General features: G+C 45.5%; 14 non-coding genes across 14 annotated transcripts; 8 read left to right on the forward strand and 6 right to left on the reverse strand.

The window, feature by feature from the left end:
* Positions 1–3607: 3607 nt before the first annotated feature.
* TRNAL-CAA (transfer RNA leucine (anticodon CAA)) lies at positions 3608–3723 on the forward strand. Its single transcript has 2 exons — positions 3608–3645; positions 3678–3723. It is a non-coding gene; the product is annotated as a tRNA-Leu (tRNA).
* Positions 3724–4467: 744 nt separating this feature from the next.
* Positions 4468–4582, reverse strand: TRNAL-CAA (transfer RNA leucine (anticodon CAA)). Its single transcript has 2 exons — positions 4545–4582; positions 4468–4513 (listed from the first exon to the last, which is right to left on the reverse strand). It is a non-coding gene; the product is annotated as a tRNA-Leu (tRNA).
* A 244-nt stretch (positions 4583–4826) lies between these two features.
* TRNAL-CAA (transfer RNA leucine (anticodon CAA)) lies at positions 4827–4941 on the forward strand. Its single transcript has 2 exons — positions 4827–4864; positions 4896–4941. It is a non-coding gene; the product is annotated as a tRNA-Leu (tRNA).
* Positions 4942–5686: 745 nt separating this feature from the next.
* Positions 5687–5802, reverse strand: TRNAL-CAA (transfer RNA leucine (anticodon CAA)). The gene is made up of 2 exons: positions 5765–5802; positions 5687–5732 (listed from the first exon to the last, which is right to left on the reverse strand). It is a non-coding gene; the product is annotated as a tRNA-Leu (tRNA).
* A 244-nt stretch (positions 5803–6046) lies between these two features.
* TRNAL-CAA (transfer RNA leucine (anticodon CAA)) lies at positions 6047–6161 on the forward strand. Its single transcript has 2 exons — positions 6047–6084; positions 6116–6161. It is a non-coding gene; the product is annotated as a tRNA-Leu (tRNA).
* A 742-nt stretch (positions 6162–6903) lies between these two features.
* On the reverse strand, positions 6904–7019 carry TRNAL-CAA (transfer RNA leucine (anticodon CAA)). Its single transcript has 2 exons — positions 6982–7019; positions 6904–6949 (listed from the first exon to the last, which is right to left on the reverse strand). It is a non-coding gene; the product is annotated as a tRNA-Leu (tRNA).
* Positions 7020–7263: 244 nt separating this feature from the next.
* On the forward strand, positions 7264–7378 carry TRNAL-CAA (transfer RNA leucine (anticodon CAA)). Its single transcript has 2 exons — positions 7264–7301; positions 7333–7378. It is a non-coding gene; the product is annotated as a tRNA-Leu (tRNA).
* A 752-nt stretch (positions 7379–8130) lies between these two features.
* On the reverse strand, positions 8131–8246 carry TRNAL-CAA (transfer RNA leucine (anticodon CAA)). The gene is made up of 2 exons: positions 8209–8246; positions 8131–8176 (listed from the first exon to the last, which is right to left on the reverse strand). It is a non-coding gene; the product is annotated as a tRNA-Leu (tRNA).
* A 237-nt stretch (positions 8247–8483) lies between these two features.
* Positions 8484–8598, forward strand: TRNAL-CAA (transfer RNA leucine (anticodon CAA)). Its single transcript has 2 exons — positions 8484–8521; positions 8553–8598. It is a non-coding gene; the product is annotated as a tRNA-Leu (tRNA).
* A 745-nt stretch (positions 8599–9343) lies between these two features.
* On the reverse strand, positions 9344–9459 carry TRNAL-CAA (transfer RNA leucine (anticodon CAA)). Its single transcript has 2 exons — positions 9422–9459; positions 9344–9389 (listed from the first exon to the last, which is right to left on the reverse strand). It is a non-coding gene; the product is annotated as a tRNA-Leu (tRNA).
* A 244-nt stretch (positions 9460–9703) lies between these two features.
* On the forward strand, positions 9704–9818 carry TRNAL-CAA (transfer RNA leucine (anticodon CAA)). Its single transcript has 2 exons — positions 9704–9741; positions 9773–9818. It is a non-coding gene; the product is annotated as a tRNA-Leu (tRNA).
* Positions 9819–10636: 818 nt separating this feature from the next.
* TRNAL-CAA (transfer RNA leucine (anticodon CAA)) lies at positions 10637–10751 on the forward strand. Its single transcript has 2 exons — positions 10637–10674; positions 10706–10751. It is a non-coding gene; the product is annotated as a tRNA-Leu (tRNA).
* A 751-nt stretch (positions 10752–11502) lies between these two features.
* Positions 11503–11618, reverse strand: TRNAL-CAA (transfer RNA leucine (anticodon CAA)). Its single transcript has 2 exons — positions 11581–11618; positions 11503–11548 (listed from the first exon to the last, which is right to left on the reverse strand). It is a non-coding gene; the product is annotated as a tRNA-Leu (tRNA).
* Positions 11619–11855: 237 nt separating this feature from the next.
* Positions 11856–11970, forward strand: TRNAL-CAA (transfer RNA leucine (anticodon CAA)). The gene is made up of 2 exons: positions 11856–11893; positions 11925–11970. It is a non-coding gene; the product is annotated as a tRNA-Leu (tRNA).
* Positions 11971–12340: the final 370 nt, after the last annotated feature.

Here is a 12340-nt window from a genome sequence, read left to right on the forward strand (position 1 = left end):
GACTTCCAACAACAAACTCGATGCCATATAAATTAACGGAGGTTTCTACAACATTGCACCATCAGCAAGCTTCGCGTACTCATCGTGTGCAGCCGTGGTCATTCATTCAATCCACCGCTGGATGAAGGCCGCCTGTCAATCCAGCGAGGGCTTGAAGATAAAGCATTGCCGCTATTTATAACGATGGGGCTAATACCAAACGACGTTGGGATTTTTTTAATGATTATTATTATCGACGCTCCGAACTCCAACATTCTGTACACACAAAGGGTTTACGTCTATGGGTGACTCAAGACTGTGCTTTTAATCAACGCAGTTGCGTCGCTTCGATGTTCAGTTCCATACCTGTCAACCCCTTATCAGTGCCCTACCTTATTCCAGATCAATTCAGACCTTACTGGTCACCCCGTGCCCTTTATAAATCTCAACGTTTATCCTACAAAGTCCCATCACAAAGGGAAAACACAGATATAATAGTTTTTGCCTGTATTGAAACTTAATTTCCCTTTACAAGAATACAGGATTTAAAGCGTATGGGTTGACAGGTATGAGTTTCTGTACAAATGTATGCGCAGTATAGTAACCTGAATTTAATTGACTCGTCGGGTCGAATTGGAAAAGGCCCCGTTATGAGTCGGTGTATATATTCATCGCTAGGTGGCGCTGTGGTATGTTCACCTATAACACAGCTCTACCAAAAGTGAGGTGATGTTTGGGTTTTTTTACTTTCCAACCGAGTAAAGCATTGGCACGTTTCGATTACGCGACGAACCCTTTACTAATTGGCTGTGTCGGGTGGTGGTGGTGGGTTCAACGACACATTTATATTTACGCGATCTAAACCCAAAACACCTCTATTATTGGAAAATATTGGTCGCGAAAGCCTACTGCGTGTTCAAAACTAACACAGTTTATAGTACTGTGAAGGTTTTTTTGGCGTGAATTTTAATGTGTCGTGAACCCACCACCACCCGATTTGTAAGATTTGTCACGTTAAACAACACGTGCTGGTCACGAAAGCCTTCGTTTTAAAATGTAAAAGCCTGCGTGTTAAAACACAGTTGTAAATGTACACATCCAAACAAACCCCGACTTCTGAGTGATCACCCTTCTTCCATAATACAGTTTTTTTTTAGGTTAGATGATGTAAATATATAAATGTGTCGTTAAACCCGCCACCACCCGACACAGCCAAACCCGCCACGGGTGGTGGAGGGTTTAACGACACATTTATATATTTACGCGATCTAACCCCAAAAAACCCTCTATTGTGGATGATATTGGTCGTGAAAGCCTACGTGTTCAACTCACCCTTCTTCCCTTTACAAATCATCAGGCGTGTGCAGCGTGTAACGAATTACTTTGTATTTCAACGGAGATGTGTGTTTTGAGCGTTAAACGCGGACAGGCAAGATCGTGGCGGATAGTGAGCATTGGAGTTTGGGGATTGTCGAGTTTGTGATTTTAACCATGTAGCACTTACGCCTTTACTCTGTACTCATCCGCAATGGCCTGACAACGAAAGTTCACCCACGCTCTGCCCAACCAATTACCGAGTCCATGGCGATGCTGATGTTCGCGTCCGAGCGGTCTCGGGCGCTGCACTCAAAGCGAAGCAGCCCTTTCGAATTCCACATCTTACTGACATCAATGTTTGAGGTCACTTTTACATCTCCAAAAAGCATATTGGGTTAAATTGTTATCTTCCACCTGCACTGTTTTTTCTTCTTTCGTATGGCTGATGAAGATGCAGAGCAGCAACAACAACAGTTTCGCATTCAGGTGGCCAAGCCAGACAACCGCATCAGGAGCAGTAGCGGAGCAGTGCATCGCTGTGATGTCTTCTTCATATTTGTCGATCGGCCATTGCGTCGTTACACGTTGTACGGTCCGTTCTGGGTGACCACAGTCGCACAGCAGAGAGTTTTTTAAATTTTCCATTTGTCCATTTGGGTATCCGCATCTGCCACGGTTTGTGGGGATGCGATTTAGGGTGGATCATGACCTTCACTGCACTGACCAACGTGGTCAAGTATGGTCAAACCAACCCTCATGGCCAAAACATATAAGACCTTGTTGTTCGGCGTCCGACGGTTCACCCTGCGCCAAGAGAGCTTCTTCAGGAACTGAGAAACGGCCGCCCCACGTGCACAGGAGTGTCTCCTCAGTTGAACTGAATGCACTGAATAAGCTCCCAGAACTTGGAGGGAAACGTTGGACATCATGCCGAACAACATGCTGTACAAGCCGAAAACACTTACAGAGTATAATTATTATTACTACGACTGTACTATCATTATTGGGATTTTTTTTTCGGTTGGACGAGGGGCGGCTTAAACTTAAAACTGTGCGCATGACACGCACCCCGCACTGTGACTTATGAGTTGTTTAATGTCCAGGGTTGGAACGCCCAATAGCTGAAACAAAATTGACATTTTCAAGCTCGTAAATTGTCCTAATGCCTCCTTAACTGCTGCATCTTAAACCCCCTAAATCACCCGACAGCCTGGCTCGCTGACTCGTCTACCGCTAATGGCCTGTGGTGCGCACACACACACAGGGCAGGGAGGGGGGTGGTGGTTTGTGGCGATGGAGGGCTGTGGGGGGTAGTGGGTGGTTGTCACGGGTGGTTGTTGTTACGGTGGAAAGGGGTGGAGGGGGGGGTGTTGGAGTGGCTGACGCCACCACCGCCGTCGCCTCGGGATGATTTCGCTTGTATCTTTGACGCCAATCTTTAACTTTTCCTGCGCGCCACATCCATTTGTCACTTCCTGGCCACTTTTGAGTGAGTGCAATTCATGGAATAATGGTGTCACTTATTTACTCGTCTGGGTACTCCCACGTCTCTTCCACGACGTCTGACCAGCGTGAAAGAGTAGGCCAAATACCCTTTACAGAGAGCTCTATAGAGATTTCGATTTAAAGCGTTCGTGACTGCAGGGATTCATCTTCTTGGTTCTTTCGGTAAAGTCACGTAGAAGGGAAATAAAAAAAAATATAACATTATTTTATTATGTTTTATTTTTATTATTTTATTATTTCCCTTCTACGTGACTATTCCGAAAGAACCAAGAAGAAGTTCTATAGAGATCCCTCTAGTGGAAGACCTTCTGCCAGCAGTGATCTGGGCAATTGCAGGTCTGCGCTTTTTCCTTTATTTACTTGTGAATAGCCTCGATAGCGAGTTTTGTAACGCTTTTCCAGAAAGATTTTGCAACGTTGAAGTGTTTGGACAATATCATTCATGAGTGTTTAGCTTTACGTGGGAGGAAACTGGAGAACTCAAAGAAAGTTTCCGTCTGTGTGGGATGAATACACTAAAAGTGTATTCAATATTCCATTGACATAACTCCAATGGATTACAATAGTTTAATATAAACTTCGTTACTATGTCTGTGCCAAATGTGATGCAGACTTTATTCGGGGTGGGGAAACCCGTGCATTGCCCTTTAATTTCGAGGTGAGTTTGCGAACACCTGAGTTTGAGTATGCCTGTGTTTATGGTTATAACCGTTTAGTTCTATGTCTGTCTGCTGTACTCATTCACAAATGGCCAGAATATCGTTGTGTACCCACTAATGAACAAATGCCCAGGTTGGTGGCCGTGGTCAGGATGGCCGAGCGGTCTAAGGCGCCAGACTCAAGGCGAGAGAAGCCTTCCGTGCTCAACGCGGGCAATCTGGTCTCCGAATGGAGGCGTGGGTTCGAGCCCCACTTCTGACAACCAATTTTATACATTTTATGCAAAATATATGAATTCTTTTTCAGTGGTTAACAACAACAATCATCATCTTCAACTGCTGGTGTATATTTATTTTGTATAAGTATTTTAGTGCAAAGGTACAACTGGAATGAAACTCATATTTAACACAATCATCTTAATTCACTTTTACATTACTTTATAAACAGGTTGAGCCAACCAGCAGTTGATTGGCAATGGCTGTATCTGGTGTGGAACAATCAGTTTCAAATACAATACAAATACGACCAGAGCATGTTTTTTTTGTTGCATGTTCACCACAAGTAAATGCAGACATGATTCCTTGCAAAAGGTTTCAGATTGATGTTATAACATCTGAACACAACTGTTTTATTGCCAGCAACGGTAAACCTTATTCGAAAAGACAACGGCTGAAAATAATTAAACTTATTTTGCGTGAAATGTATAAAAACTGATGTCATGGAGCTGGGTTTGAATCCACGCCTCCAGTCGGAGAGCAGAAGTCCCCGCGTTGAGCACGGAAGGCTTCTTCGCCTTGAATCTGGCTCCCGAGACTGCTCGGACATCCTGACTACGCACACCTAGGCTAATTCACAAACAGCCATCACGTCGCTTGAGTCTCAAGCCCCGGGGATGACTCCACGGACACGGAGCGACGAAATCACAACACGAGTCCAGGAGATCGACGGGAGGCCGTGAGAGATGGCGAAGGCTTGGCGAGACTAAATGTTATAAAATAAAAGTCTTGTCAGAAGTGGGGTTCGAACCCACGCCTCCATTCGGAGACCAGATGTCCCGCGTTGAGCACGGAAGGCTTCCTCGCCTTGAGTCTGGCGCCTTAGACCGCTCGGCCATCCTGACCACGAGCACCATCCTGGGCATTTGTTCATTAGTAGGTACACTACAATATTCTGGCCATTTGTGAATCAGTACAGCAGGCAGACGTAGCACTGAACGGTTATAACCATAGACTCAGGGCTAGTCAAGCTCAGTTACAACCAAACCCCAGGGCTGGTAAAACTCTACGGAGACTCGCAAATACATTGAAGGGTGACGCGCAGTTTGTCCGACCTCTAATCAGCAAATGCCCAGGTTGGTGGCCGTGGTCAGGATGGCCGAGCGGTCTAAGGCGCCAGACTCAAGGCGAGGAAGCCTTCCGTGCTCAACGCGGGACATCTGGTCTCCGAATGGAGGCGTGGGTTCGAACCCCACTTCTGACATGCAATTTTATGAATTTCACTCAAAATATATCCTTTTTTTTTTCATTGTTTAACAGCAATCATCATCTTCAACTGCTGGTGTATATGTATTTTTCACAAGTATTTTAGTGCAAAGGTACAAATGGAATGAAAGTCACATTTAACATAATCATCTTAATTCACTTTTACATTACTTTATTAACAGGTCAAGCCAACCAGCAGTTGATTGGCAATGGCTGTCTCTGGTGTGGAACAATCAATTTCAAAGACAATACAAATACGACCAGAGCATGTTTTTTTTGTTTGCATGTTCACCACAAGGAAATGTGGTGAAAACAGACATGTTTCTTGCAAAAGGTTTCAGATTGGTGTTTTAACATCTGAACACAACTGTTTAATTGCCAGCAACGGTAAACCCTATTCGAATAAACAACGGCTGAAAATAATTCAACTTATTTTGCGTGAAATGTATAAAAACTGATGTTTTTATACATTTCACGCCTCCAGTCGGAGATCAGAAGTCCCCGCGTTGAGCACGGAAGGCTTCCTCGCCTTGAGTCTGGCTCCCGAGACTGCTCGGACATCGTGACCACGCACACGTCGGCGAATTAACAAACAGCCATCACGTCGCTTGAGTCTCAAGCCCCGGGGATGACCTCCACGGAGACGGAGCGACGAAATCACAACACGAGTCCAGGAGCTCGAAGGGAGGCCGTGAGAGATGGCGAAGGCTTGGCGAGACTAAATGTTATAAAACAAAAAGTCTTGTCAGAAGTGGGGTTCGAACCCACGCCTCCATACGGAGACCAGATTGCCCGCGTTGAGCACGGAAGGCTTCACTCGCCTTGAGTCTGGCGCCTTGGACCGCTCGGCCATCCTGACCACGAGCACCATCCTGGGCATTTGTTCATTAGTAGGTACACTACAATATTCTGGCCATTTGTGAATCAGTACAGCAGACAGACGTAGCACTGAACGGTTATAACCATAAACTCAGGGCTAGTCAAGCTCAGTTACAACCAAACCCCATGGCTGGTAAAACTCTACGGGGACTCGCAAATAGATTGAAGGGTGACGCGCAGTTTGTCCGACCTCTAATCAACAAATGCCCAGGTTGGTGGCCGTGGTCAGGATGGCCGAGCGGTCTAAGACGCCAGACTCAAGGCGAGGAAGCCTTCCGTGCTCAACGCGGGACATCTGGTCTCCAAAAGGAGGCGTGGGTTCGAACCCCACTTCTGACATGCAATTTTATAAATTTCACTCAAAATATCTTTTTTTTTTCATTGTTTAACAGCAATCATCATCTTCAACTGCTGGTGTATATGTATTTTTCACAAGTATTTTAGTGCAAAGGTACAAATGGAATGAAAGTCACATTTAACATAATCATCTTAATTCACTTTTACATTACTTTATTAACAGGTCAAGCCAACCAGCAGTTGATTGGCAATGGCTGTCTCTGGTGTGGAACAATCAATTTCAAAGACAATACAAATACGACCAGAGCATGTTTTTTTTGTTTGCATGTTCACCACAAGGAAATGTGGTGAAAACAGACATGTTTCTTGCAAAAGGTTTCAGATTGGTGTTTTAACATCTGAACACAACTGTTTAATTGCCAGCAACGGTAAACCCTATTCGAATAAACAACGGCTGAAAATAATTCAACTTATTTTGCGTGAAATGTATAAAAACTGATGTTTTTATACATTTCACGCCTCCAGTCGGAGATCAGAAGTCCCCGCGTTGAGCACGGAAGGCTTCCTCGCCTTGAGTCTGGCTCCCGAGACTGCTCGGACATCGTGACCACGCACACGTCGGCGAATTAACAAACAGCCATCACGTCGCTTGAGTCTCAAGCCCCGGGGATGACCTCCACGGAGACGGAGCGACGAAATCACAACACGAGTCCAGGAGCTCGAAGGGAGGCCGTGAGAGATGGCGAAGGCTTGGCGAGACTAAATGTTATAAAACAAAAAGTCTTGTCAGAAGTGGGGTTCGCACCCACGCCTCCATTCGGAGACCAGATTGCCCGCGTTGAGCACGGAAGGCTTCACTCGCCTTGAGTCTGGCGCCTTAGACCGCTCGGCCATCCTGACCACGAGCACCATCCTGGGCATTTGTTCATTAGTAGGTACACTACAATATTCTGGCCATTTGTGAATCAGTACAGCAGACAGACGTAGCACTGAACGGTTATAACCATAAACTCAGGGCTAGTCAAGCTCAGTTACAACCAAACCCCATGGCTGGTAAAACTCTACGGGGACTCGCAAATAGATTGAAGGGTGACGCGCAGTTTGTCCGACCTCTAATCAACAAATGCCCAGGTTGGTGGCCGTGGTCAGTATGGCCGAGCGGTCTAAGGCGCCAGACTCAAGGCGAGGAAGCCTTCCGTGCTCAACGCGGGACATCTGGTCTCCGAATGGAGGCGTGGGTTCGAACCCCACTTCTGACATGCAATTTTATAAATTTCACTCAAAATATCTTTTTTTTTTTTCATTGTTTAACAGCAATCATCATCTTCAACTGCTGGTGTATATGTATTTTTCACAAGTATTTTAGTGCAAAGGTACAAATGGAATGAAAGTCACATTTAACATAATCATCTTAATTCACTTTTACATTACTTTATTAACAGGTCAAGCCAACCAGCAGTTGATTGGCAATGGCTGTCTCTGGTGTGGAACAATCAATTTCAAAGACAATACATATACGACCAGAGCATGTTTTTTTTGTTTGCATGTTCACCACAAGGAAATGTGGTGAAAACAGACATGTTTCTTGCAAAAGGTTTCAGATTGGTGTTTTAACATCTGAACACAACTGTTTAATTGCCAGCAACGGTAAACCCTATTCGAATAAACAACGGCTGAAAATAATTCAACTTATTTTGCGTGAAATGTATTAAAACTGATGTCATGGAGCTGGGTTTGAATCCACGCCTCCAGTCGGAGATCAGAAGTCCCCGCGTTGAGCACGGAAGGCTTCCTCGCCTTGAGTCTGGCTCCCGAGACTGCTCGGACATCGTGACCACGCACACGTCGGCGAATTAACAAACAGCCATCACGTCGCTTGAATCTCAAGCCCCGGGGATGACCTCCACGGAGACGGAGCGACGAAATCACAACACGAGTCCAGGAGCTCGAAGGGAGGCCGTGAGAGATGGCGAAGGCTTGGCGAGACTAAATGTTATAAAACAAAACGTCTTGTCAGAAGTGGGGTTCGAACCCACGCCTCCATTCGGAGACCAGATTGCCCGCGTTGAGCACGGAAGACTTCACTCGCCTTGAGTCTGGCGCCTTAGACCGCTCGGCCATCCTGACCACGAGCACCATCCTGGGCATTTGTTCATTAGTAGGTACACTACAATATTCTGGCCATTTGTGAATCAGTACAGCAAGCAGACGTAGCACTGAACGGTTATAACTCAGGGCTAGTCAAGCTCAGTTACAACCAAACCCCAGGGCTGGTAAAACTCTACGGAGACTCGCAAATACATTGAAGGGTGACGCGCAGTTTGTCCGACCTCTAATCAGCAAATGCCCAGGTTGGTGGCCGTGGTCAGGATGGCCGAGCGGTCTAAGGCGCCAGACTCAAGGCGAGGAAGCCTTCCGTGCTCAACGCGGGACATCTGGTCTCCGAATGGAGGCCTGGGTTCGAACCCCACTTCTGACATGCAATTTTATGAATTTCACTCAAAATATATCCTTTTTTTTTTCATTGTTTAACAGCAATCATCATCTTCAACTGCTGGTGTATATGTATTTTTCACAAGTATTTTAGTGCAAAGGTACAAATGGAATGAAAGTCACATTTAACATAATCATCTTAATTCACTTTTACATTACTTTATTAACAGGTCAAGCCAACCAGCAGTTGATTGGCAATGGCTGTCTCTGGTGTGGAACAATCAATTTCAAAGACAATACAAATACGACCAGAGCATGTTTTTTTTGTTTGCATGTTCACCACAAGGAAATGTGGTGAAAACAGACATGTTTCTTGCAAAAGGTTTCAGATTGGTGTTTTAACATCTGAACACAACTGTTTAATTGCCAGCAACGGTAAACCCTATTCGAATAAACAACGGCTGAAAATAATTCAACTTATTTTGCGTGAAATGTATAAAAACTGATGTTTTTATACATTTCACGCCTCCAGTCGGAGATCAGAAGTCCCCGCGTTGAGCACGGAAGGCTTCCTCGCCTTGAGTCTGGCTCCCGAGACTGCTCGGACATCGTGACCACGCACACGTCGGCGAATTAACAAACAGCCATCACGTCGCTTGAGTCTCAAGCCCCGGGGATGACCTCCACGGAGACGGAGCGACGAAATCACAACACGAGTCCAGGAGCTCGAAGGGAGGCCGTGAGAGATGGCGAAGGCTTGGCGAGACTAAATGTTATAAAACAAAAAGTCTTGTCAGAAGTGGGGTTCGAACCCACGCCTCCATTCGGAGACCAGATTGCCCGCGTTGAGCACGGAAGGCTTCACTCGCCTTGAGTCTGGCGCCTTAGACCGCTCGGCCATCCTGACCACGAGCACCATCCTGGGCATTTGTTCATTAGTAGGTACACTACAATATTCTGGCCATTTGTGAATCAGTACAGCAGACAGACGTAGCACTGAACGGTTATAACCATAAACTCAGGGCTAGTCAAGCTCAGTTACAACCAAACCCCATGGCTGGTAAAACTCTACGGGGACTCGCAAATAGATTGAAGGGTGACGCGCAGTTTGTCCGACCTCTAATCAACAAATGCCCAGGTTGGTGGCCGTGGTCAGGATGGCCGAGCGGTCTAAGGCGCCAGACTCAAGACGAGGAAGCCTTCCGTGCTCAACGCGGGACATCTGGTCTCCGAATGGAGGCGAGGGTTCGAACCCCACTTCTGACATGCAATTTTATAAATTTCACTCAAAATATCTTTTTTTTTTCATTGTTTAACAGCAATCATCATCTTCAACTGCTGGTGTATATGTATTTTTCACAAGTATTTTAGTGCAAAGGTACAAATGGAATGAAAGTCACATTTAACATAATCATCTTAATTCACTTTTACATTACTTTATTAACAGGTCAAGCCAACCAGCAGTTGATTGGCAATGGCTGTCTCTGGTGTGGAACAATCAATTTCAAAGACAATACATATACGACCAGAGCATGTTTTTTTTGTTTGCATGTTCACCACAAGGAAATGTGGTGAAAACAGACATGTTTCTTGCAAAAGGTTTCAGATTGGTGTTTTAACATCTGAACACAACTGTTTAATTGCCAGCAACGGTAAACCCTATTCGAATAAACAACGGCTGAAAATAATTCAACTTATTTTGCGTGAAATGTATAAAAACTGATGTCATGGAGCTGGGTTTGAATCCACGCCTCCAGTCGGAGATCAGAAGTCCCCGCGTTGAGCACGGAAGGCTTCCTCGCCTTGAGTCTGGCGCCTTAGACCGCTCGGCCATCCTGACCACGAGCACCATCCTGGGCATTTGTTCATTAGTAGGTACACTACAATATTCTGGCCATTTGTGAATCAGTACAGCAGACAGACGTAGCACTGAAGGGTTATAACCATAAACTCAGGGCTAGTCAAGCTCAGTTACAACCAAACCCCATGGCTGGTAAAACTCTACGGGGACTCGCAAATAGATTGAAGGGTGACGCGCAGTTTGTCCGACCTCTAATCAACAAATGCCCAGGTTGGTGGCCGTGGTCAGGATGGCCGAGCGGTCTAAGGCGCCAGACTCAAGGCGAGGAAGCCTTCCGTGCTCAACGCGGGACATCTGGTCTCCGAATGGAGGCGTGGGTTCGAACCCCACTTCTGACATGCAATTTTATAAATTTCACTCAAAATATCTTTTTTTTTTTCATTGTTTAACAGCAATCATCATCTTCAACTGCTGGTGTATATGTATTTTTCACAAGTATTTTAGTGCAAAGGTACAAATGGAATGAAAGTCACATTTAACATAATCATCTTAATTCACTTTTACATTACTTTATTAACAGGTCAAGCCAACCAGCAGTTGATTGGCAATGGCTGTCTCTGGTGTGGAACAATCAATTTCAAAGACAATACATATACGACCAGAGCATGTTTTTTTTGTTTGCATGTTCACCACAAGGAAATGTGGTGAAAACAGACATGTTTCTTGCAAAAGGTTTCAGATTGGTGTTTTAACATCTGAACACAACTGTTTAATTGCCAGCAACGGTAAACCCTATTCGAATAAACAACGGCTGAAAATAATTCAACTTATTTTGCGTGAAATGTATTAAAACTGATGTCATGGAGCTGGGTTTGAATCCACGCCTCCAGTCGGAGATCAGAAGTCCCCGCGTTGAGCACGGAAGGCTTCCTCGCCTTGAGTCTGGCTCCCGAGACTGCTCGGACATCGTGACCACGCACACGTCGGCGAATTAACAAACAGCCATCACGTCGCTTGAATCTCAAGCCCCGGGGATGACCTCCACGGAGACGGAGCGACGAAATCACAACACGAGTCCAGGAGCTCGAAGGGAGGCCGTGAGAGATGGCGAAGGCTTGGCGAGACTAAATGTTATAAAACAAAACGTCTTGTCAGAAGTGGGGTTCGAACCCACGCCTCCATTCGGAGACCAGATTGCCCGCGTTGAGCACGGAAGACTTCACTCGCCTTGAGTCTGGCGCCTTAGACCGCTCGGCCATCCTGACCACGAGCACCATCCTGGGCATTTGTTCATTAGTAGGTACACTACAATATTCTGGCCATTTGTGAATCAGTACAGCAAGCAGACGTAGCACTGAACGGTTATAACTCAGGGCTAGTCAAGCTCAGTTACAACCAAACCCCAGGGCTGGTAAAACTCTACGGAGACTCGCAAATACATTGAAGGGTGACGCGCAGTTTGTCCGACCTCTAATCAGCAAATGCCCAGGTTGGTGGCCGTGGTCAGGATGGCCGAGCGGTCTAAGGCGCCAGACTCAAGGCGAGGAAGCCTTCCGTGCTCAACGCGGGACATCTGGTCTCCGAATGGAGGCCTGGGTTCGAACCCCACTTCTGACATGCAATTTTATGAATTTCACTCAAAATATATCCTTTTTTTTTTCATTGTTTAACAGCAATCATCATCTTCAACTGCTGGTGTATATGTATTTTTCACAAGTATTTTAGTGCAAAGGTACAAATGGAATGAAAGTCACATTTAACATAATCATCTTAATTCACTTTTACATTACTTTATTAACAGGTCAAGCCAACCAGCAGTTGATTGGCAATGGCTGTCTCTGGTGTGGAACAATCAATTTCAAAGACAATACAAATACGACCAGAGCATGTTTTTTTTGTTTGCATGTTCACCACAAGGAAATGTGGTGAAAACAGACATGTTTCTTGCAAAAGGTTTCAGATTGGTGTTTTAACATCTGAACACAAC

Source organism: Lampetra fluviatilis, chromosome 15, assembly GCF_964198595.1.
Source record: "Lampetra fluviatilis chromosome 15, kcLamFluv1.1, whole genome shotgun sequence".
Classification (NCBI taxonomy): Eukaryota; Metazoa; Chordata; class Hyperoartia; order Petromyzontiformes; family Petromyzontidae; genus Lampetra; species Lampetra fluviatilis.